General features: G+C 39.5%; 1 pseudogene; it reads right to left on the minus strand.

Moving 5' to 3' along the window:
* Positions 1 to 9,866: 9,866 nt before the first annotated feature.
* On the minus strand, positions 9,867 to 24,872 carry LOC108702358 (annotated as a pseudogene).
* Between the last annotated feature and the right edge of the window lie 1,411 nt (positions 24,873 to 26,283).

Raw genomic sequence — 26,283 nt, forward strand, 5'->3', positions numbered from 1 at the left:
TCATTGCAAAGTATCAATAAAGAGCAGACTGCCCCCAAAACAGCTGTGGAACAAAAAAGTACGATTTGCAAAATGTCTATATAATACAGACAGAAAAGTCCATTTCAAGTTGAACAATCCCAGAACTTCAGGTATCTACTCTCAAGAGAAATGCATCACAATCCTGTCTCAACAAAAAGATTTAATGGGTCAATTAAGTGCAATTTCCAACACAAATCACCATGTTTTTACCCTTAATGCAGCATTTCCCCCCATAATTCCAGCACAATAGCAGGTGCCTTCCGAGTTTTCTACTTCCACCATGTTCTCCTTCATTAATAATAAACAGGAAAGTGGTGGCTGTGCTACACCGTGTCTATCACTCCAACACAGATGGACAATCCTTTAATAACCTGTAAGATTGTTCTCTATGACCTCCCTAGGAGAGGCCCCAGCCAGAGATTGGGAAAATTAGTCTGTAATTGCCAAATAATATTTAGTGGTAAAGTTTGTTCTACAATAAGTAGCTACTCTTCTGTTTGTCTGGACTCTTGGTTGTATTACTGTGGATCTCCTCTAGGTCTCTGCTACAGAGTCACAACATGTTCCTCCTTAGTAAAACAAAAAATGGCATAGTATATATCAGTGATTTCCAACCAGTGGCTTATGAGCAACACGTTGCTCAAGAACCTCTTGGATGTTGCTCCCAGTGGTTTCAAAGCATGTGTAGTGTCAAACAGAGCCTCCTGTAGACTGCCAGTCCACATAGGGTCTACCAAATAGCCAATCACAACACTTATTTGGCACCCCCTGGGACTTTTTGCATACTTGTGTTGCTCTCCAACTATTTTTACATTTGAATGGGGCTCATGGATAAAAAAGGAACCCTGGTATACTGTATATAAAACACTGTTTTGGAACCAGGGGTAGGTGAAGTGCTGGCCATTAAAGAGTAGCTGGAAATCATCTCTCAGTTGAGTTACCAACAGGAATACAAATGTTAAACATCGCAGCTAATAAACATATACAGTTCAGAGCTGATACCATCTGATTGTTCAGAAAAATCAATGTCTTGCACCTACAGTTCTTTTCCATGTCTCCTCAAGGGGACTTTATACTTAGTAAAAACGAATTCAAGACAGAAAGAATAGGAGCTGGTGGTTTTCTATCTGAAGTGTGTGTATCAGTGTAAGTGATAAGGCACTGCTGTTAGTAATCTTGGCTGAAGCTTCTCAGGTGGCCAGACACTGATACGCACATGTTCTGACTATCTTATGTGTAAACTAAACTCCCTGTTCTGATACATTCCATTCCCAGACCTGCCGGAGCAGCGAAACATATTTACTCTGAGGTATTAATAATATTAATTTCCAGCACTGCATCAGAACCTCAAGTAAGATAGGGCCTGAATAAGGAACTAATCATGTCCTGCTGGGAACAGTTTATGTTAATGCTTGAGATTCTCTTATGTCACACCCAATAAATGCAAAGTAGGAAGCATAGAGGACATAGACCCCCCTTGGGGACGCTATCACACGCAATTTTTGTTACAGAATGCTTGGAATAAGATATTAGTGTACTCTACTGTATTTACTTAGTTATTAATTAGGTCTTGCGAATATTGCAGGGACACTCAATGAATAATGCTAATGTAACATTGGATGAAGGAGGAATAATGACTCTTAGCTGTTTTTCATGGTTTGCTTGGTCCAGATTTTGGTGATGGTCTCATCCTACGTCAGCTTGATAATGCACAAAAATGAGGTCCATACAAAACTGGTTTGCTGAGATATGTTAGTGAAAGAACTTGACCCAAGTATATATCTAGCCTTCCCAGAAGAGTAGAGGCTGTTACAGCATCAAAGAGAGGTCCAACTTCTTTCTAAATAGACATTTGAATGCTGTTTCTGTTTTAGTGCAGAACAATTCTCTATATTTTCAAGAGGAATGACATTATGTCATCGGCATTTACCCTTTTCCTACTTCTAATTAAATATAGAAGCTAAGATAATTGTGACATTTCTTGTTGTGGAACCAAGGAGATTATCCAGCAGTATCAATACATTTTCATTCCTAAGACTAAAGCTGACTTTAATATTAGGTTCTTATTTGCCAGCCTTCACATTCTGAAATCCTTCATTGAATTAAGATGCAAAACCTACTGTGCTTTACAGTCGATATCCCTGAGAATAACACTGGTTATCCTATCTCCATCTCTTTATTCCTTTATTGTAAAATTATATGTAGCTTGGGGATTGCCCCCATACTTTGCAAAGAATAGTAAATAACCCATTTTATAACAAAACCACAATGAAGATGATACCATTAATCATCCAATAATTATAAATTCGTGCTTTTTCACAATGCATATAGCATATTAGGGCAACTGCCTTGGGCTGGGCATATAGTGCACATCCATAAGATAGCAGCTATAGGTAGATTGGAATCCTGGGGGAATAACACATAGAGAAGGACTGTATTGATATATGTATATGAATTGGATTTGGCAACTGCTCAATACACAGGCTGATAAAAAACTGCCAACTTGGTCCCACCAGACCAAGTCACCCGCTTAATGTGCCATGTATGGGGTCCAACCCTGCCATTCCTGCCTGATCAATATCTGGTCAAAAATTGGACAGGTTTGAAAACTCTGTTAGTTGAGGACCACATTCATGTGTTGACGTGTTCCTTGTTTGATGGGTGTCCAGAGCCGCCAATGTATGATCTGATCATTGGTCTATATCTATCAGCATGATTTAGTCCAGAGCATGGATAGCCAACTGGGCCAAGATTTGGCAGCATAAATGAACATTGCTTAACCTATAGCACTTCATTTGTTGTCAAGGCCCAACTCTTAGCCATATCCAACAGCTGCAAGAATTGTTTTGCTTCAGACTCCATTAGTAACCCCATTCCTATGCTGCTGTGACCAGGTCTCCTTGCCCTGGTGTTCCTTTAGAACTCACAGGACCTTAGACAGTATCCTAGGGAACCTTGTGTACAATCCAACTCTGCCATGATTGTTGATCAAGAACTCCTCCTTTAGAATACCCCCCCTCTAATGAACAGCTATGTGCCAAAATATTAATGGAACAATATCCAACATAAAAGAATAATCTGTCTTTCCTAAAGCATTAGTTAGTAGGCTCAGGAGAATAGAAATCCAAGGTCCATTATAACCTGACCACTAGTGCTTTGTTCTTCTGCATCATTTTTTAAAAACTCGGGCTCTAAACTCCAGTCCATTAACCTCTTCCCTGATGAGATGGAGGAGTTACAATACGTGCTGCATTAGCAATGTCATACTGACAGAATAATGCATAGTGCTTCCGGAGAGATCCACAGCTCAATAGATCATATTATATTGGCTTGATGGCCCCAGTAATTGCCTGTAAATAATAAGAGGCCGACGCGCTTTGTATTGTGGTCAATTCTTTCTCTGTGTTCCTGGTGTTTGTGGATTTATGAATTTACTAACAGCAGATCCAACATCAAAACAGAGCAGAATAACAATGGAATTTGTCACGGCCATCGTCTCTGCTTACAGCAACAGTTGGGTAGAGAAGCTGACGATACCCGACAAACAAATGAGAATATGCTTACACAGGTATAGACAGCTCTGTCAAAACAATGAAGCCACCAGCCATGGAATACAGACGGACTGACTAATGTGGTCACATGAAATTAAATTAAATGTATGTCAGTGTGTGGGCCTCCAGATGAGTTCTATCAGCAACTGTGCCTAAGAACACGAAACTGTGCCTAAGCCCCCCTGCCTTCTGTGCATCATCATCATCAAGATACGCAGTGCTATTACAAAGCACCAAACCACCTGGACTCTTAGGCCCAGGCCCGGACTGGAAACCTGTGGGTTCTGCCAAATGCCAGAGGGGCTGCTATAAGTTGCCATAGAAAGTCAGTATTTAGTGGGCTGGTGGGGGCAGATTGGGCCTCTATGTGGGCTGATAGGGCCTCTGTGTACCTGAAATGCTAGGGCCTATTTTAATTCTCAGTCCGGACCTGCTTAGGCCCAGTGGGACCCCTAAAACATATGCACCTATGTGCACTGTTTACAATGGAACTCATGGAAGCAACTTGGTGTATGCCAGGGATCCCCCTGCTGCAGATCATTAATGGTGGCAATGAATGCCAGAAGGATAGGGGTTAACTACTGCTAGAATGCATAAACATTATGGCACCCCGTGAAGAACAGAAAGACATGAACATAGGGCCAGCTTGACTCTGCCTGCCTGCTGTGCTTGGTAATTAAAATAGTTACACAAATGGAAGTCATGCCTCTCATAGTCTGTTCTGTACTATCACCAGCGCCCAATGGGATAGCAAACTCTTCTTGTTAGCATGGGCTCTTACAAAAACATAATGATTGAGGAAGCAGAGCCTGTGGCTGCAGGGGCACCCAGGTGCATAAAGCTATGCTAATATATATTGGTAAAACAAGTCAACTGCTGGAATTTTAGGGGTTCTTCAATGCTCCCAACTGAAATGAAGAAATGTGTAAGGCTGGGACCGCTATCCAAACAGACCCAAAATTAACTAATGTTTTTATGACTTACCTTAGATTGTTCATATACTAATGTTTATTGCGTATGCAAATAGCGATGTTCTTTTATTCTATATTGAGGTAACTATTCACTGCCCAACCCTTCAAGGTACCTGATCAGTCAACCCATGAGCCAAATGGTTCCACTCACTCTTGTTCTATTTGCCTAAACGATCAATACTATGGTGTCTCTTAACTTTCTGATCAACCTGATGAAATGTTATGTTTAGTCAGATCAAGGATGGCCCAGCTGCAATCAGCTCAGGAAGCCTGGTAAAAATCAGTGCAATTGGCCAACACAAATGGCTAGTGTGCTACAAAAGCTGTTGGTTCCACTTGATTATCCATCGCAGTCATCAGTGCTGAATGGCCCACATTGGAATCAGTTCTAATTTCAGTCGAAAGTGCTACAGTGCCAGTCCTATATACATTGTAGCCAGTTGTTTTACTGCAGTGTAACCAAAGTCAATATGGTGGATTAACGTCACCAGAGGGCTCAATACAGAAGCTCTGGCCTAAGGATTTTAGGTCTGGGCTGGTTTCGTATCAGGGCAGCAAGGAAAATTGTCCTTTTCCCACTGGCAAATAAAAGTCCTTGGTCAAGGTTAAACTATATAATACTGTAAATGCACTTTACTATTTATATCAGGGATGTTCAACACCTCATTCAACAAGGCTTTGATCCAATAAGTGCAACTCTTAAAGGTGGCCATACACAGGGAGATCCACTCGTTTGGCGATGTTGGCAAACGAGAGGATCTCTCCCCGATATATTAACGGGCTGTTCTGATCGGATCAGAATGGAGGCCAAATGGGCAGTCGGATCGCGGGACTGCATCAACGAAAAGATGTGGCCGCGATCCGACTGGATTTTTCAACCTGCCCGATCGCATCTGGCTGACTTTCAGCCACATATCGATTGGGAAAGCCAGTCGGGGGGCTTTACACACAGGCCAATAAGCTGCCGCCTTGGTCTGTCGTCAGCTTTTATCGGCCCATGTATGGGGGTCTTTAATTGTTTTGCAGGAAGAATGGACCTCATTATCCATCTAGATCTCATCCCGAAGCCCCTAGTGATAATTCTGTGCCAGGCAAGTTATACCAGTGGCTTTTTGTATTTATTGCCCACTATCAGAGATATGAAGATACAGCTTTGCTCTCCTCTCTCTCTCTTGTGCCAAAATGCCTGCTTCTCATCATTAATTATTCAGATTTTTTTCCAGTGTTTATTTTGCATCTTGTAGGAGAGTTGGGCATTAACCTCTTCTGCTGCTAGATTGAAGGGTCTGGTGACAGACAGACACTCCTTCATTGTTGATGGGAAACCATGGATCCTACAGCTCTAGTACGGTATATTTTTGTAACACGAATATATTGCATCCCACCAGACCTGAGTAGGATTTGTGGACCCTAAATGGGGCAGGAATTACTGGAAATGGGAGTGGTTAGAGTTGGCTAGTTTAATATGATGTGGCCTTGGCAGACTACGATGAACCTAAAAATGCTGAGTGGTTGGGGGAGTTTTCTTTGAGAAGGTCACTGCGTTGAAAACTGCCCTTTATCCTACTTATTGATTCTAGCTTCCATTAAAAATGGTCAGTCTTATGGAAAATAACTGGAACTGATAAACTGACATCAGAAAAATATAAAAAAAAAAAAACAATCCAAAGCCCAAGTGATGCAACTTTTCCCTGTTGGTGGAGCTGTTATATAATGCCAGGGCATTGTGGAAGAATTACTGATCCATATTCCTCCCACACCCCAACTCATACAGGCAGGTTCATTGGCTCCTGATGTAATTGATATATAATCTCTATAAAGCAATGCAGAATCAGTGGGTGCCACATAAATAAAAAATAATAACACATTCCTGGACACAGTGAGCTGCTCTGGGTTGAATCTCAGGCTTCACGCTCTCTTGTGTCCGATTTCATGCTAATGGCGTGCCGAGGCTGATGCCCTGCTGGCTCCTTGGCTGGAGGCTGAGTTGCTGCTTCTGTCGAGCGTTTGATCTGATCAGTCAGTTTCTTGCTTGCTGCCCTTCCGGAGAAAATCCTCCTGATTGTATGCAAATGTATGGATGTTCTGCTAAACTGCCCGCCGAATGCTAATGTGCCGCCTATTTGTAAGCAAAGCTAAAGACAGATGGAATTTTTCTTATTTCCCTGTATATCATTCGATTTCTTTTTGAAGTTTCCTCTTCTAGCTGTTGGTGACATATATAAACTGACTTCTCCATAAACACTTCCCTTTCCCATATGCAAATAAATACAGAATGGCGGCCTTTTTTGCAGTTGCCATTCCTTTCCACGGCACATGTTGACATGTTGTATCTCTAGATCAGTGATCCCCAACCAGTGGCTCGTGAGTAACATGTTGCTCTCCACCCCCTTGGATGTTGCTCTCGGTGGCCTCAGAGCAGGTGCTTATTTTTAAATTCCTGACTTGGAGGCAAGTTCTAGTTGCATAAAATCCAGGTGTAATGCCAAAAAGAGCCTCAATGTAGGTTGACAATCCACATAGGGGCTGCAAAATGGCCAATCACAGCACTTATTTGGCACCCCAATAACATTTTTAATGTTAATGTTGCTCCCCAACTCCTTTTACTTCTGAATGTTGCTCACGGGTTCAAAAGGTTGGGGATCCCTGCTCTAGATGATAGACCTCCATTTACTCTTTCCAATGAAACCTAGTTTAAGACATAAAAGCCCCCATGGCTTTTGATGGGACCAAGGGCTGTACATGGCCCACTGGAGGTCCTGAAATGTTGCTTTGGAGTAATCTGATAAGACATTGCAAACATTGAAATAACTGAGCCACAATCAGAATCCTACAGTATTTTGACCAAAATGCTTGATCAGCCCTGACTTTGCTTGTTTCTTGGCCTTAGTCGTTCATGTGGTTTAGTAAATAAATTTAGCCCTGACAAAAGCATCCCTGAATCTGTTATTATAATTGTACAAATAATATGATTGTATGAACTTTCACATGGTACCATAGAGGCTAATAACTCTTTTACTGCTTTGTACACTCATATACTATAAATAAACCCCTCTGACCTCTGGGACCTTTTCCATTATAAAGAAGAATCCATTCTCAAGCCAGTGATCAATCAATCCAAAGAGCCACAGGGTTTATGCAGTTCCAATAAGCCATCTAGTGGCCTCAGCTGAAAATACAAAGAGAGTGTAAGTGAAGAACCAATGCATATTTTCAGTAAAAGGGACAGAGGTATCAACACAGCATTAGGGGTTCAGGTTTGAGCAGCTTCATAGTTGGATGAAGATGAAGACAAACATTCTGTGTACTATAGGGGATTGTAATCTCTTACTGCAGGGAGTCAGTCTTTTTGGGGTTCTGAGACCCTTTTATGGTCCAAAATTTGATCAGGCCCCAATATATATTATGTAAATAAATATGGCCATTAACATTCACTTTCCTAAAATTCAAAGGATACCCAAAAATAAGCACCCTCCCTCAATTCTTAACCTATCTGATGTTCAGTCTGGGCTACCTTGTTATTGCTTTGAGACCTGTAGTGGGCCCAACCCTAAAGTTTGGGAAGCACTGCCTTACTGGATCCTGGAAGGAATCTTTTTCAAAGTACAAACACGTACACAGTATTGTTATACTAACTACATAACAGGTTAACATACCCTCCATCAGGGCCACCATTAGAAATCTCTTTACTACTATGTTATCAGGTCTCTCGCACTCAGGAACCCCCAATTATTAATGCATTAGTCATCTGGGCCCCATATTACTAAGTTTTCAGTTACCTCCCACCCGGGAAACCCAAATTATTAACGTATTGTTCATGTGTGCCCTGCCAACAAGCAGAATGGCCAAGTATGCATGGACGCAACCCTGATCCACCCAACATATGCCCCGTTTTACCAAAACCTCTCCCACAATGCCCCCACCCCCACAAGCTCCATCCCCTAACAATTTAACATCTTTTGGGGCTGCAGATAGAGTGAAACAAGTCACACTTGTGCTCAAGCTGAGTGTGACTTTATCAGTTGGACACTTTGTATCAGCTGATTTCTCTCGGGCCGCATGGGTTCATGCACAATATGGGGCCCACCCAAGGAATAAGGGAGAAGTATCACATCCTCATTTATCTCTATGGAGAGTCTGGATAATGAGTTTCCATTTTTACTTTAGATAAGATCTTGTTACGAACAAATGAAATGACATTTCAATGGCCTGCTTTATAGAAGGCAGGTAGAGGCAGCAGCCAGTGAAATGCTGATGGGTATGAGGGCCATGCCCTCACAATTGGGCTCCTTACATAATACTGCTATTCTAGTTCTGTTTCTATAGCTGGATTATTCTACAGGAGATAAAAAGGCAAGACTGGAGTGTTTCCACTTAGCCACTCACCTTCACTTCAAAAAAAGCAGATGCCTTGGAAAACTCCCGCTGGGCTCATTGGAAAGATTCTCGCTCTAGAGACTGCATTGTCTCGCACAGCCGTTCTGCAAAAAGGTCAGTTTGGCAATACTTGAAGGCCGACCAATAATTCACAGTAGGGAGGGGCCCCTGGGATCCCACTTTGATGAGCTTGGTGCAATTTAACGTGACACCTCGGGAACTGGTTCCAGGCGTGGAGGCGAAATACATGAAATGTATGTAATAAATATTAATATGCCAATAAAATATTGGACATTCTAGAAATGATTTTGCACTCCAGTCTACACACATTAGTCTAAAGCTGACCTACAGGGTCGTTATTGTATGTCCCAAGGGTCATATGGGAAGCATATTAGGAGTCACTTACTGAGCATGTGTTTCACACTTTGCCCTTGGGTGCAGGTTTTGTCTCTTGCCCATAACTTGTGCATTAGTAATGTGCAGGCTGGCCTGACACTCATGGGAAGCATGGGTTGACCCACAGGTAGGGTGGTTTCATACTTCTTTGTAGGTCACATGCAAGTCCAAGACAAACTCTTCCCTCAGCTTACCCTGCCTACGATGCCATTAAGCACCACTTCATCCTCTGGCAGTTGGCATTTATATACTTGCACCTGCTTCACCCCACTTCAGGGATATCAGAGATGGGAAGATGACAGCTGGTTTGTATATGACAAAAAGGGACAGTTTGCCTTAAAACAAACAAGGCATGTGACTGCACAATGCAGGGGGCATACACAACAAACTAATCCCATACATATCATGGCACATTTATATTCATTAACAAGGCTGACATTTGCCATGGGACCCCAACTGCCAGTTTCTACTTCTTTCTCTCCAGAAGGAAACGTCAAGGTAAAAGGTTGGCGCAAGAGATGCGTCAGGGACACATTCCGTTTGCGAGTCATTAGCAGTAATTTGCTCCATAGATGTCGATTTGGATGTCATTGCAAATCTAACAATACATGTGATCTTTTTGGCTGAATGTCCGCAGCTCACAAATAACTGTAAAAATGCATAGAATGAGCGGCAATTATTCAGTGGAGATCAGCTAAGGAGATTTGGGGGTATATTTATCAAAGAGTGAAGTTAATAGTGAAGTTCCGCCACTAGAGTGAAATTCCGCCACTCCCCATTCATTTCTATGGGGTTTTTTAAAGGCGTATTTATCAAAGGGTGAAATTTCACTTTCACCCATTGATAAATACGCCTTTCGAAATCCCATAGAAATGAATGGAGAGCTGCGCTCTAGTGGCGGAACTTCACTCTTTGATAAATTTACCCCTATAGTGTGGCAAATGGTACTATACTGTTATATTCTCCTGTAACTTATTACAGTTGTTGTTTCATTAAATGGAATCTGAACCGTAAAAATGAATTGATGTCCTTTTATTCAAGTTGCTTTTCTTAGAACTTTTGGGCCCAAAGGGGGTTGCTTAAAAAGTGAAAGCTCACCTAGCGAAGCCTGAATTCAGTAGACAGTATATGCTACTGCCACCTTCTAACTCCGATGTGCAATGACACCTCTCTGATTTATATAGTGAACAATATTTAGGCAACTGAAGTTGTTAAAATCTATTCTTTATTAACAAGAGGTTGATGATCCAGGATCAATCTGTTTTGCTTTGCCCTGAATCGGAATGAGTCCCAATGCACCTCTGGGCAATAAATTCTCTTTATAGTTTATAGTGTATTATTATTCAGTATCATTCCTCATTCCCTTAATACTATCTCATTTGATTTTTAATGAAGCTAAATATTCAGGGTTACAATATTTAATCGAACTGCTACTTCACATTCTAATAAAGGGATAATTTACATGATTTTTAAACTTGCAGCTAGTACCAATCATGTAATGGAACTCTGGAATTACCATAAACCTGACCCCCTTTGCAATCCCAGTATCCCCTTATTTTAGCAGTTGACAGATGGTTTTGATTCAAGCTCTTTTTGTGAGCAAATTTAGGCAATTTCGGGTGCACCTGCAATGATGCTGGAATATGTTTTTGTCTGAATTGTTACTGTGAGTGTTAGAGCTCAGTGCAGAGCTCAACTACCCCAGATAGTTCCATTTATTAAATGTTACTGACTGTAAGAAACGTATTACAGGTACTAAATTCAGGATTAATAAAACTGAGAAGCTAGAGATTTATTACCGCAACAGTCACTTTGCTTGTCCTGATTATTCCCAAAGCCAGGGCGGCAGTTGTAAAGGCGCCTGATGTCCAGACTATCCTCAACATAATTTATACCCGGCAAATTCACAAAGTGTTTGTGAAAGTGCAGGAAAAATTCCACAATATGGTCTCTGGCCTGGTGGGGGTACAAGCAAAAACATCAACATTACCTGTTTGGAATGCCAGTCCAAACCAGAAAGGCTACACAGACCTAGTACCAGGGTAACAGGCTCGTGGCAGGTTAACTCTACTTTTATGCATTTAAAATTAGTTTTTACCACCAGATTTCTATCAAACTTTGATAAACACTGTTATTACTTGAAGATCACGTGTGCTGGGGGGGATTATGAATATTTTTTATTAATGTTACATACAAATGGGAGGCTGGACCGTGCGTCAACATATCAGCTGTGCAAGGGGGGCATCACAGCAGGGTGGCATGAATTATAAATGTAGCCCTAATTACCAGCATGGCTTAGAGATAAATGTATACATTCAACCTCTATGGCTTAATTGAGGGAGGGAGAATATTGTATGTGCTGGAAGAAAGCGAGACATCAATGAGAAGTGGAGCCAGGGATTTGTTTTCTTACAACCACATGAGGCTTCAAATATTTTCTAGCAATATGTTCTAGGCCTCTGTAACATCTGTCTTGTCTTGCATGCATGGAGACCTAAACTGCTGAGGCAGCTTGTGCACTTATTTGGTCTAAAAGTCAGCTATAAAAATACAAAATAATGAGTTGTGGCCATTGAAGGCGTCACCTGTATACTGCCAAGTTTGTGATAATTGGAAACAAAGCTTGTATTCTGGTGACCTTGCCTGTGCCCAAAGAGCGTGAGAATCTACTACAGCAATGGTCCCCAACCAGTGGCTTGTGAGCAACATATTGCTCACCAATATGGATGTTGCTCCCAGTGGCCTCAAAGCAGGTGCTTATTTTTGAATTCCTGGCTTGGAGGCAAGTTTTGGTTGCATAAAAAACAGGTTTAAGGCCAAACGGAGCCTCCTATGGGCTGCAAGGTCACAAAGAGCTACAAAATAGTCAATCCTAGCCTTTATTTGGCTTCCCCATGAAGCGCCATGCATGTACCTCTTCTGCTTTCTTCTCCTAGTTTGGGCCCAACTGTTGCTCACCTCCTCCAGCACTTCCTATTTCTTTCCTGATGATGGCATGTGAATGCATTTTTCCACCCAACTGGAGAGGCAACATAACCAGCAGGGCTGCCTAGGGTGGTCAGACGGTTTGGACCGCCATTGTCCTTGGGTGCAAGGTAGTAATTGCATTCATCTCCACTGAAGGAACTACTGGCCTAAGACTCTAAACACAAGCAGCTGAGTTTGCAAGAGAGATACCTGCCTCATAAGTGTTTTAGCTAGTGAGGGTAAGGTTAGATGTGGTCCACACTCCAGACTGTGGATGGCTAACGTATACCAACAGTTAGAGGGCTACAGGTGTTTTATTTACTCTATACTACCAAATTAATGAGAATTGAGTTTTCTAATGACAAACCCAACATTTCATTGGTGTTTTCCAGTTTCAGTATGCAGCTCTTATCACCATGACACCATAGGGTTTGCTAAAATCAGCAACTTATATCTTGTTGTTACAACTTTCATCAGGGCCCATAAAATGTATCCCTACTCCATGTGGTCTGTGAGCCCTATTTTTGATATGGAGTCGGCCATAGTGTTCTCTTTCAAGTATTTGTAATGGGACACACAAAGCAAGCGCATGGGAGGTCACAAGGAATAATGCAGCCAACCGCAAAAAAAAGAGAGTTAAACTGCAATATAAACCATTAATGTCTCAAAAAATGCTTGAGGAAAAAATTAAGAAAAATAAAAAAGTGTTTTCTGCTTTTAATATTTCCATTAAATTTTTTATTGGGAAATGGCCCTCGTTATCTTCTGTATCTACAGTATCTGTATGTAAGATTTTATTTACCTTTGTGTACAGAACTAGCCTTTATAAATAAAAATTATAATAATAAATGTAAAACTGAGGTTACATTTGCCCGTTAAGGCAGACAGAATTAGCACAGCTCAAAGTCTTTTTCAGAGTAAAAAAGAAAAAAAAAACCAAAACACTGCCGGAAATATCCTTAGCAATAACGTATATGGGTTTAGAAAAGTAGATTGTCAACAGCTTATCAATTTTAATGAGAATGTTAATAATTATTTTATAGCTATTTTCCTCTTCATTGGGCACCCTGCTGTGACATCCCATAATAGTTATACAAATGTTCAAGGCAGGAAAAAAAGCCACGGTTTTAGAGCAATAAAAGATTTTTATTGCACTTAAAGTTCATTAACAGAACTATGTTATTATTTTAATATCCTTATCTAATGGACCAGCATTACTCTGTGGATTGTAACTGTAAATATAACAATTTCTCCCTAAATCAAAGCAATATGATTCTCCTATGTATAATGCATCTTACCGGGTGCACCCAGCTATTACCCTCCTCTATGCAGTTCATAGAGGCACTAGTACAGTCCGCATCCCTTTTAGAACCAAGCGGGAGAATTTGCAAAAAGGCAAAAAAGGATAATAACGTCATGACCATGGGTGCCACCATTTTGGATCCGACACAGTGTTGGACTGGGATGCCTGGGGCCCACCAGAAAACCTTACACTGTGGGCCCACTTTCCAAACTTTTATTCCTCCTCTCCTCACTTAACCTCTTAATTCTCCTTTTCTCTTATATCTACTTACTATTTTTACACATTTTTCTCATAAAGAAATAGGGAATGACCATGAAATAGCCTAAATGGTTATAAGCAAGAGGGCCCACAGACACCTGGGCCCACCGGGCGTTTTACCGGTATCCTGGTGGGCCAGTCCAACACTGATCCAGCACCTTATGGGAACAGAGAGTTGGATGGCAGTGTGCCGAATCCAAAACAGTTTCCTATCTGCCTATAGTTAGATCTGGCAAGGTTTTTGGGGCAGGTCACATATATGCATTTTCTAAGGTTTAACTGAACATAAAGACTCTCTACATATATAATAAGGAGGGGAGATACAGTAGATATGCACCAGAGAGCATGCTTTACCCTTCACCAAAGTTCAATGAGCATCAGAAGATTAAAGTAACTGCTTAGGTCTCCAATCATTGCAACTAGCCAAACTCCCACTCTAATGCATCTTTATTCCTTCGTATCTCAGTTCCACGTCCTACAACCTTAACCTCTTGGGAACAAGACCCTCTCGTTTCTTGGTACCAATACATGTATTTTGTATGCACTGTACAGTATATGTTGGTGATTAATGAATAAAAGATGTATATTTTCCAGACCACTTCAAGTACAATGAGTTCCTGAGGAAATAATTCTTCATCGTCCTCTTTTATCATCGCTTTTAATTACAGGCTCAAATCTCCTTTTGCTTTCTCTGGTTTCCGAGATCATTTTTTGTTCTTCCAAGAAAAACACTGACCAATTAAGTGATTCTATAGTGAGATTTTTATCTAACTTTGTAGACCATATTCTTGTATATATTTGACCTTCATAATCAGTCTTTATTTGCGCTATATCACTCCACCATAACTGGATTTTTCCCTCTACAGATTGAGGCAAACAAGGATCCACATGGCTACAATATGTTTAAGCAGTTTAGATCCAAATCTTTTTTCTTCACAGTTAGATTATACCCGGGTGAAAGTAACAACAGAAGCAAAGACAGAATTCAGATCATTCAGAACCACATTGTATCCCTGAAAAAACTAAATTGTTGGTTTATAAAGTCTGTTCATAAATCCAGAAGGTTGTAGCTGTTAGATGCTATCATGACATTGAAAAAGGAAAAATGAGATAAGGAGCAGCAACAAAGACAAGATCATTGCCACAAAGCAAGAACATTGCCACCATCAGCAGGAAAAAAATTCAAAGAAGAGGGGCAATGGGTGGTGGAGACCCCTGAAATAATGAATAAATGGATTGAAAAACTGCAGTTATGTTAGTATGTGCAGCTTCTCGTTGTATTTTAAACTGGGACACGGATTTTTGCATATGTCTAGAGAGTGGCAACACGTAAGGTTCACTAAAAGGTTCACAAACGCCAGTGTGGAACTTATGATTGTCCAAGTACCACCTACAGGAGGACAGCAGAAAGGTAACGTAGGGACGGTACTGGCAAAGGACAAGATCCTGAAAGCACAGTGTCTACATACACAATCTCTGGCTCCTACTGGGTCCCTTGTCAAACCTTTCTATAGCTCAACTAGATTATATATATGTACAGTATATAGCTTAACATGTCATAGCAAAGGGTTTGCTCCTGTTTTATGTTTGCAATATTTTATTGGGAAACCGACTAGTTTGCAGGTTGCACTCACCTTGTCAGTCGACACCTCAGCTTCAATGCAGTTATAACCATCAAACTGTAGCAATGAATCAAGGAAACACCATCAAATGTCAACACGCTAGTGATGCAATTGGTCAGAACGTTTTCCAATGTAATCCACTGGCTTTAGAGACTGCGGTTTTCTTTTAAAATGAAAACATTGGCAGACCACGTGGACAGACCCAGTTGGGCCTAGCAAGAGCCTTAGTATCTTCATTCAGAAATGGCTTTATCAGTTACTTATTACCCCATTTTGGCAGCTTCACAGGATGGGAGCATTTAGAGTCCTAGTAGCACAGAATGCGTGACGCTTTTTCAAGGCAGATAAAGGTGATAAAGAAAGCTTTTAATGTGACTTTTTGCTCCTTCGCTTTTATCTTCAAGCTGTAAATCTTTTATTGTGCTACTCTAGAAGGCTTCTTTTTCTTAACAATGTGTCAAGTTAAACATCTTTTTCTGCCGAAAGACCAATCCCTCATCGTTTTAATTACAAATTATGAGAAAGATTGGAACCACTGTGCCCACTGCGGATTATATCAAAGGACACAAATGGAATATTATAATTGATTTTTTCAGAATTATCAGGCAGAATTTTATTAGTTAGAAATCCTCTTGGTGGCTGTAAACTTAGTGTCATTGCATACCCACCACTAGTATGTTAACTAGTAAGAGTAACCAGCTTAGTGCATACAGTCAAAGGGCAAGCAAACTATGTTATAGCAGTTATAGCACATTATAGACACCAACTCTATTCTAAAAATGTATTTTTCATTGACAAACTGTCTGCAAAAGGCTGATTTATTTAAAACCATGGGGCATTAGTATTGTGGCCTAGAGCAAAAGGTCATCTCTTAAATTAGCATCTAGGTTCAGTTCATTAACCAGATAATCTGAATCATAAATAAAAATATTAACTGGATGCTCCATAAGATCACCTGGGCCATGGGGGAGTATACAGTACAATTTATAAATTGAGTGTTTTCTACAGCTCTTCTAGTTGATTTAATAAATGGCATGCCATTAATATAAAGTCTATACTAACCTTTAAGACAACTGGTAGTAGGTTTTCATCTGAGCTTGTTCTCTATAGATTACCTATGCTACGACATTCAGCTCCTCAAGGTTAACTTTAGTTCCTAAAACAATGGCATCAACATTATTAAAATAATATTGATATTAACTTAGAGGCTAACTAACCTCATACATTGCTTAAATTGCCTTGTACAGAAAAGTCCTACAGTTTGACTTGGTATAATAGTCTGTTTTAGTGCAGACCATGAACACAATTGTGTTTTTGGACTTTGCCTTAGACTGCTTTCTGTCATGAATAAGTTCTTTGGTTCTCACCAGGGGAGCCTTTCCTAGCACAAAACAGTCATGCCAAAGCATCACATCCCCCTCACTACACCACTACCTTATTACACCTTAATTAAGATGGTCATACACTGACCAAACTACCAAATAATCTAATCACCCTGCAGATTAAACAGTTAGGCATTGTGCAATTAGGCCTACCATGCATGGATCTGAGTTGACTCCAGCAAGAGGCATAAACAGGTATAAATGTCAGTTTTGTTACAAAAGTGACAAATATGGGCAAATTGTTGGTCAGTATACAAGGAACTATAAAAGCTGCTGGCTTGGTCCCTCCCAAGCTAGTCAGCGTGTCTATGGGATGCTAAAGACTGTCTGCCCTAGCAATAGCTAGCCAATTATCACCCATATATCTGATGTTACCAGTCAGGCCCAGTGGATCCTGTATGCCTACAGAATGATCCAATCATTGGCATGGGGTCTCCTTGCCAAAAGTGGATTTTTACATGTACAGACAGCTTGAATGATATATAGAAACCTAAAGAACTTAGTTTGTCCTTGCTGCAAACCACACAAAACCATCTGTAGCCGGGAAGAAGAATGGCACTTTTGCTTCTAAAGCCACACGTTTATTGACACGTGACCCATTCAAGCAAAGACGGACCATGTGACAGAGGGCATATTGATGACTTGCTTTCCATGTGGCTCGGGAATGAATAGGAAGTCAATCTACAGATGATCTTAATTCAATACCATCAGCGGCCAGGTTCACTTGTATTATGACACTGACAGTATTCATTACCTTGATGTATCTGTACATAAAACAAACAATTGATCCACACTGCCATTTACCATAACCCTACATACAAAAACTCTAGCACTAGTCATCACACAGGTTAATGCTAAATTATCCATGTAACAGCATAGCCATAATCACTCGCCTCTTTCTTAGACCTATTGTTGAAACATGGACATCAGTGTGTGTGTGCATATATACGTGTAAATGTATGTGTGTATATACATGCCACACATATTCACGTGTGTATACACATGCACACGTGTAGAAATCCTTCCACTACTATATATGTTGTAGCTTGTATATATCATTTTTCATTATACGTTCTTTGAGGACATCTACTGGAAAGGAACACAAGTTGCAGACAATGTAGATACCTTATCCACTGCTGCCTACTAACACCCTTTCTTTTGATAGTAATAAGAGACTGAGTGCAGTGACTCCAAGCAAAAACCCATAAGGGCTGTGTTGGGACCTGCTAAAAGTGACCAGTATGGAGGTTTTGCTGATTGGAAACAAATGGCTGCAAGTGTTTTTGTCTTGAGTGACAGGAGGCTGATTACACACTGCAGACCTTAAAAGTCACATTGAAAAAAAGAGCTAAATGAGCACTGAACGTTACATTTTAAAGTGGTGACACCAACAATCATGAACAAAATGACTGAGCCAGGCTTTGTTAATCATCACCTAAAAAAAAACCACAACCTTCCAGAAATGGGCATAATAAGGGCAATCAATTCATGTAATCTATTAATACCTACACCTAAATTAGAATACGACTGAACTCTAAAACCATTTGGTCGCTTTAAAACGGTCAGGGTCTCCTTTTGAAAGAGTTTTTTTTAAGGGTGAAGATGTGAAAGAAAAGTGTGGAATTTCTATTCTTGTTTGAGTGGTTCTGGTAGCACCCAGGTAAAAACCCCAAGAAGAACTGTCTTTCTGGGTGGACAATTTTGCCAGTTTCTTATGACAAAATGTATCAGACATCAAGGACAGGTAGAAGAATCCAGGTATTTCGCTAATTTTGGTGCCATCTAGTAGTAGCTTAATACGGGACAAGGTATATAGGGTACCTTAATATCTGCATAATTACAAAATTCTCCCTCTTAGACATTTTTAAAATGCTGATCAACCAACTCCTGAAAAGAGCAGAGAAGCTGTGAGTGTTGAGGTGGAGACATTCTGATTGCCTAGGCCTACAGGTCTGAAGCATCTAATGCCTTTAGACAACACCAATAAATATGCTCTAAATAAAGAAAACCCTTTTAGAAATATAATACATTGGCTTGAAACTTGGACATAGTAGGCATCTTAATTTTTGTGCAGTTACTATTGTTCTATAGCAAAGGCAAAATCCAGCGATTTACTGGAAGCTTAAAGTACATTAGCTTCTGTGCATTAGCACCGGTCAATACTTTACATTACTGCAAACTCATCATTACTGATTGTTTGTGTGCTGCTTTCACTATTGGTGATATCTGTGGATTTTGTAGGTGATGAGAATATAAGACCAATACAGAGTGCAGCAGTAGCACACATTGTGTAATCAGGAGGTTTTTGAGGGTGTTAATGTTGTAATGTTTGTTTGTGACAATATAGCGGCTTAAACTGTAAAGCAGAAAAGAGATGATAGGGTTCAGATAGAGGCAGACAAGCCTACTGGACTATGGCTAACAACGCTCATGTTATTACAGTAAATTACCCTCATAATATATTAAATAAGTTTCCATTTGCAAATATTATGAGAATCCAAAATGAACATATACTTACCACTGAAAGTTAAGAACAGTTGTCTCTGTAGAGTTTGGTGTGGAGGTACAAGGGTGTGACAATGATGGTCAGTATACAAGGAACTATAAAAGCTGCTGGCTTGGTCCCTCCCAAGCTAGTCAGCGTGTCTATGGGATGCTAAAGACTGTCTGCCCTAGCAATGATGGTAAGGGTTCACAACCTTGCATGTGAAGTTCTTAACAGTCTCCTCCATCACACTAATAAATTATTCTACAGCACGATTGTTAATTTGAAACCAGCAGGATTCAGTGGTGTATCGTACATTGAACTGGTAGGTAGAATCTGTCTCATTACATGCTGTGAAAACAACGTGTTTGTTGCATATTTCTGATATTCCTTTGTACGGGTATAGGATCTATTATCTGGAATGCTTGGGACCTGGAGTTTAGGTAATCTGGTTTACCATGCCCTCACTCTGATAAATTGACTGAAACATTAAATAAACCCAATAAGATTGTGTTGTTACCAATATGGATCCATGCATTAGGATCAAGTACAAGGGACTGTTTTATTATTACAGATAAAAAGGAAATCATTTTGAAAAATTAATTTTTGCATCTTGCAGTAATAAGAAGTTGTTACCAGAGGTCTTAGATATTTTGGTTTCTGCACCACTTGGTGTGTCACTTCATTAGATGGAGAAAAGATGGGCAATCCCTTGGATTGTCTACCCTGGTACATATGAATGGAAGCATCTGTTTCTTTATTCACCAATAGGTCTTTCCAGATGACATATGCCTCCCTTGAGATTAGGAGAGGGGGTTTCATTTGCAGGTGCAAAAAGGGTTTTTTAAATAAAACTTTTTTCCCCAACAGTTACAGTGGAAGATACAATATCTAATTTCAAGAAAGGGTCAGGTGCATTTTAGTCAAGGGGATGGCTCTAGGTTAATATGCTGTAGAATATTTGGATGTGGTCTGTTCCAGCAAGACCCAATAAACCCCCTTGTACAATTTTGGTGTGTGGGAGGCAACAGTTTCAAATTCTTGAAATGAGAAGGATTTCACCACTGGGACTTCATTGCCATTGTTGATGTTGTTGAGGTATCTCACCATGCAGTTGTAGGACCCAGACATGGATTTGTGAAAAGACTTCAACATTAGCTTTCCTGTTTCGGTGAGGTTAACGCTGATGTGCCCTGAGAGAAAAACAGGAAATGAGTCTCGCTGACAGCTGGAATATACTGATGCATGATATGTAGAGGAGGATATGCAAAGACTTCCAGTAAAGACACCCGATTTGTAATATGTCATGGTAAGTCAGTCATAAAAGGTCACTAAAAGCTAGTAGGACCCAAAATTGTAAGTCATGTTAACTGATATCTGTGAAATGGTGAGTGAAAAGAATCCCACAGACACAAAGCAGACTGGTACTACAAAGTAGAGCTCTTTCATCTATGAAGCAGTTAACCACACGGAAGGACTGGAACACCCTTAGACCTACTTCTGAAATGTTTTCCATTTAATCACTAAGATCATCAACATTATGTAACTATCTAGGGCATGCATATAATTAAGGGGTATAGCGGTGCCTCAATAAACAAAAGTCTATATATTCCAGGATGATAGTTAGATGCTAAACAAAACCCTTCAGATCAACTGCTGTTTTGACTAAAGGCCCAATAATGCAATAATTATTTTGGATTCCAATTTACTTTGTAGAGTTGCAAAATAACAAGGCAGATACAATCGATACAGTTTTACTCACGTCCGGTTTAGTTGCTACCACCACTTAATTTTCTATTGGTGCCTTACCTTATCTCAGTGTCTTATTTCTCCAGAACCTACACAGTGGCCTCAATTGTTAGAGACTTCAAGAGTGTCAGTCATCCTGACTTAGGTTTTCAATCTTTTCAGAATCAGACAAAGTCTTCTAAAACTGCTTTTTTAAAAAAAAAAACATTACAATTTAAAGCAGAGGAGGCAATCCTTTACAAATGGGTTATACTTCTAGTGATACTTTCATATCAAAGGCTACAAGCTCAACCTTGTTTTCCAGAATATGTTTAAGTGCTATTGAAAATGTATGACATACTTAATGACATACTGCTTTTTATGTCTGATGGACCTGTTTATGAGCAATGGTCATCTTTTGAATCCTACTTATATCTGCTAAAGTTCTTCTAGTAGATCAAGGTCTACCTTTGGGGCACCACTGGCTTCAATCTTTTCAATGTTTAAAATAATAATTTGCATTTTATAAATGTCTGCTTTTCAGCTTGATTTTGTAAAACAGGTAGTTCAATACATTGCCATCCTTATAAACCTCACAATCTGTCTGTAAATCTTATTCACAGGGTAAGGAAATAAAACGCCTAAGGACAACTACTTTATGATCTACTAACAAACTATGACCTTTAGAAAGAATGGTACTTGCCTTTTATTAGTCTGTCATTTGGTCCAAGTCACACAAACATTCTATTAAATCCTGACTAGCAGTTTCTATGTCCATACATGCAAGGAATGGGCTGTTTTTGAACTGTTCCACATACACACTCACTGTGATACAAAAGAAGGACAATTAACAATAAAATAGTAACACATTCTTGTTTTAGTCAATAAAGATTAGTAAAGCACTATTGCATTTAAACAATGTCATCTAAAATATCAATTGGCTGATGATGTTCTGCTGTAAAACTGCCTATTTGTAAACTCTACATAAACTTCAGAAAATGTAATTCTATGAGAAAGTTAAGCCTAAAACCTATGCCATGGTTGCATGTAATTTCCAAATCATAGTCCTGCCTATATGCTACGTGAAGCCCAAGACATATACATTTTCTAATAATTGGCAAAGCAGGTGTCAATCTCTATCCTTGTCGGTAAAGTCTCAGTTGGCGACCTCAGTTTCTTCTTCCTGATGCTGTTTTTCCGTGTTAGGTGTATTCTCTATTTCCTTTGACATTTAATTATTTAGCCTTTTCTGTGGTTGACACACCTGCATTTTGGGCACCAGCTATTCAACCTTTTTCCAGACTTGTAAGTTATTTCATGTAGCTTTAGAAACTTATATTAAAGTGCTGAGTTAAGATGCATAAGTAGAGTAATGTGACTAAAGTAACAGAATTATTTTATTTTTAGAGCAGTTGCAGTTAAAAGTTTAGCAGTCGCAAAGGAGAAGCTGCTTGGAGGATACAATGAATAGCTGATCTTCTTTACCCAAAAGTTTTGCTATTCTTGACTTTTTTCTATGGAACAATGCTTTACTTTGTTCTTCTAAGTCCATGACTGCTAAGGCATTGCTTAACATGGTTAATTATTTTACTCTCTTATGACCAGGGCAGAAAACATTATTTAGCAATAACATGGATGATCCTAAGCATGGATTCACCAGTAGATCTTGTCGATGACCAGCAGACATCAAAGCACTAAGAAGCATTGTCCACAAACATTAACATTGGTCTACCCTGATGGTTATGTGTTGATCATTTAAGGTATACCTCATACTTGAATATCATTAACATTTTCCATGAAACTTTACAATGCAATAGAGCTGGTAGATCTTAATAAGACAGCACTGTTCAACCAGAAGTAGATTATCTCCATATAACTGAAATGAGGCTTTGTGTATAGGTACTGTCACTATCATACTTGTTTGGCATTTAAAACCCTTTCAGTGAGAAGGTAGAAACTACAAGGCAAATTTGTGAGGACTGTTTAAATCAAAAATACACATGTTGACATTCCTCTGCTGTAAACCTACATAAGCCCTTCACAGAAAGATTAAAAATTTAGGTTTCCCTGTATTTCAACTTCATGATTATTCTGGTCTCTGTTTTATTAGTGGAGACTCTTATAAGTAGTTTCATAGCCAAATATGAGCCTTGTATGTAACAATTACTACCACAGATGCTTTTCTATTTCTTCATATCATTTCAACACTAAAATTCTGCAGAAAAGGAATATTTCTTCCTACTGATGCCTAATAATCATAAATGACTCTGCAACTTCTCACTCTCTTTATGCCTAAGGCATACAAATTACCTTTGCGGTTTAATTTGCCATAAACAATATGCTCTTCACCCGGTAGAGGTGTCTCCTCTTTGGTGGTTTTAACTGGAACTGGAAAGAGACAAAAACATCAAAACCAATGAACCATTATGATGCAGTGAATAACTGTCAATGGCAGGAACTAATCAGTGTGTGGTGTGTTTGCTGTACATGCTCACCAAAGAAGCACTCACTTTACAGAAGAAATAAAGTCACATTTCACAATGCATAAACCCATGCACAAAGAGAAATAACATAAAACACCTTTATATTTAAATCTGGAAGTTCAGATAGTCTTTATTCATCTTTTCTACATAAGCCGAATGAACTGAATGAGCTCATGTCAAAAAGGACATATTTTTTCTAGTGATGCACTGAATCCACTTTTCTAGGATTTGGCCGAACTGAATACCGAGATGAATCTCAACCCTAATTTGCATATGAAAGTTAGGAAACCGAAGAAGAAAAAGAACCATGCTGCACATGCAGTTCTTGGATTCCTTGGATTGGATTCGGCCAAATCTGAATCCTGCTTAAAAAGGCAGAATCTTGGCCTAATCCTGGATTCAGTGCATCCCTAATTTTTTCACCAGCGATTTGGCCTAATAAAAGTTGCATGGTAAGTAGTGGGGTAGGGTGTGGGCGGAAAGGGGGATTTTGATATACAAATATAAAAAGTGCTTAATGATCTATACAAGATCAGAATAAAAAACAGTAGAATGATACAGGGCCCTCTCAACAAATGCTAAAGCAACCTGCCAGACAAAGCACATTGGGCTTGATTTACTGATGATCTTTTCATGTTTTCTTCAAGTTATAATGAACAGCCAATCTGAAAATCATGTTGTCCACCCATGTGATAAATTGTTTCAATTAAAACTGAAAGTAGCGATACACACCTAGTGCATGATCAATGTGAGCCCAATAAATAGAACTCATTTTGAAAACTTGTAGCCTGTTGCGCTTGGGTAATGATAAGCACAAATCAGCCTTTGAAGCCTGTAGGTGTTAATGTTAGTAAGACTGTATTATTGCCTTTGTTCTTTGTTTGTAAGCCTGCATCCAAAAATGTGCAGTATATTATGAACATCTTGTAAAAATCTATAGTGTTGCGACTTTTGTTTTTGGAGTTAGTATAGAGAATACCGTGGACGGCAAGGAAAACAAATAAATAGATCCTTGGCATAATTAATTCTGACCATCCACTTGAGGGCACAAATGACCAAAATGTAGAAGACCCAGTTCACTGGCAAAGACCATTATGTTTGAAAAAGGTGAAGAAAAAAGAGGAAGAGGATGACCAGCAACAAGATGGATAGATTTAATCACACCAATCATGAACATACCATTGAGAACACACCAGGAATTGCCATATTAAACAAAGAGCTGGGTAATATTTGCAGTTCATTGTTATGTGATGCAACAGAGAAGACACCAACCTTTCTGTTGTCCTCATTACCTTTAAGGTGGCACTCCAGACCCTACCAATATTGTATTCCTGCAAACCCTTTATAAAACCCTATATAAAACACATCAGGGAAAACCTTAAATACTTACTCTCACTTATTTAATGAAATTATTTGTATATCCAGATGGTTCTTATACAAGGAACATGGGAATAATGGTTGCATGGAGCTGCAAAGGATACAGTAAGTTGTGTTCCTCCTCAGTTTGCTTGTGCAACCAAACAAACTCAGCCAACCAATGAACATCAGTAACTGTACCAGTGAAACTTGAGTTCCTACTAGAGGCCCGTAACACTTGGTGGAATCCCATCAAACCACAAGATAAAGAAGTCAATGATGCTCAAGCCTAAAACCACAGCAATTTGAGACAGCAATGGAAACTACTATCCCGCAACCGAATTCCCTGGTACAGGCGTAACATCCAAATTTCCAATGTATAAGACTGCTGGGAAATTACCTATTTAATCTTTGTGCTGGCCTCAGCAGTACATTACAGTTGCCTTGTACACATTATAATGACAGTGTGTCATAAATAAGAAAATAAGATGTTACAGCTTTATAGTTAGAAGTATAGGGTTCATTACCTGTGACAACCAATAATTAATCTGTATTAATAAATCTGTCTTGATATTACTTTTAGAAAGTAGAAATGGCTGTTCATCACTCACCATCCTTCTGCCTTTACTGTGCCCCTTTGCTATCCAATTATTTTGTATTACAGATGCGTATAATATTATATCAATATAAATCCACTGAAATGAGGCATGGTGGGTCATTCTTGTGGGTCAATCCTATGCTTGTGGTCTCTAAGCTTCAGTGGGTCACATTATTATGGACTTAAGGAGGTTGAGTCCTGCCCTAATGTGTTTTCTGCTTGACTAATGATACTGTGAGTTAATAGATAATGTTCATTAAATCCTTTTATATTTACTGCAACTGTGGATTGGTATGGGACAATGTGGTTCTGGTTTTCACCTGGGCTTCACGTTGGCATTATGTCACATGGAGCAGCCTTAACCCACTGTAAATACATCAACATGCCCTATCTTGATGCGTTAAGAGCAGGACCCAAGCAACTACTTGTCAAGCCAGTATTGATTTATTGATCTGCAGAGCTAACATATGTGCTACATGCATGCATCTCTAATTTCCCTGAAGATAATATGCTAGAACCATATTTGATTTAAAGTGAAACTTAATAACATGTTTCATCTATCACTTTATTCATTTTTAGACTTTCTGTTTTTTTCCCCCTGATATTTTTTTCTCCCCTGGTGAAGACTTCAAGTTTGTGTCTGCCCTTGGGTAATTTTGCAGCCGTGTATTTGACATGTTTTATGACAATATATTGTCAGTTTGTTTATTAAAATTCTTATTTTCCATTAATCTCTTTGTTAATATAAAGTTGCTCCAGAAAGTACAGTAAAAACTAAAAAGCCA

The sequence above is a fragment of the Xenopus laevis genome, chromosome 9_10S, assembly GCF_017654675.1.
Source record: "Xenopus laevis strain J_2021 chromosome 9_10S, Xenopus_laevis_v10.1, whole genome shotgun sequence".
NCBI classification, from domain to species: Eukaryota; Metazoa; Chordata; class Amphibia; order Anura; family Pipidae; genus Xenopus; species Xenopus laevis.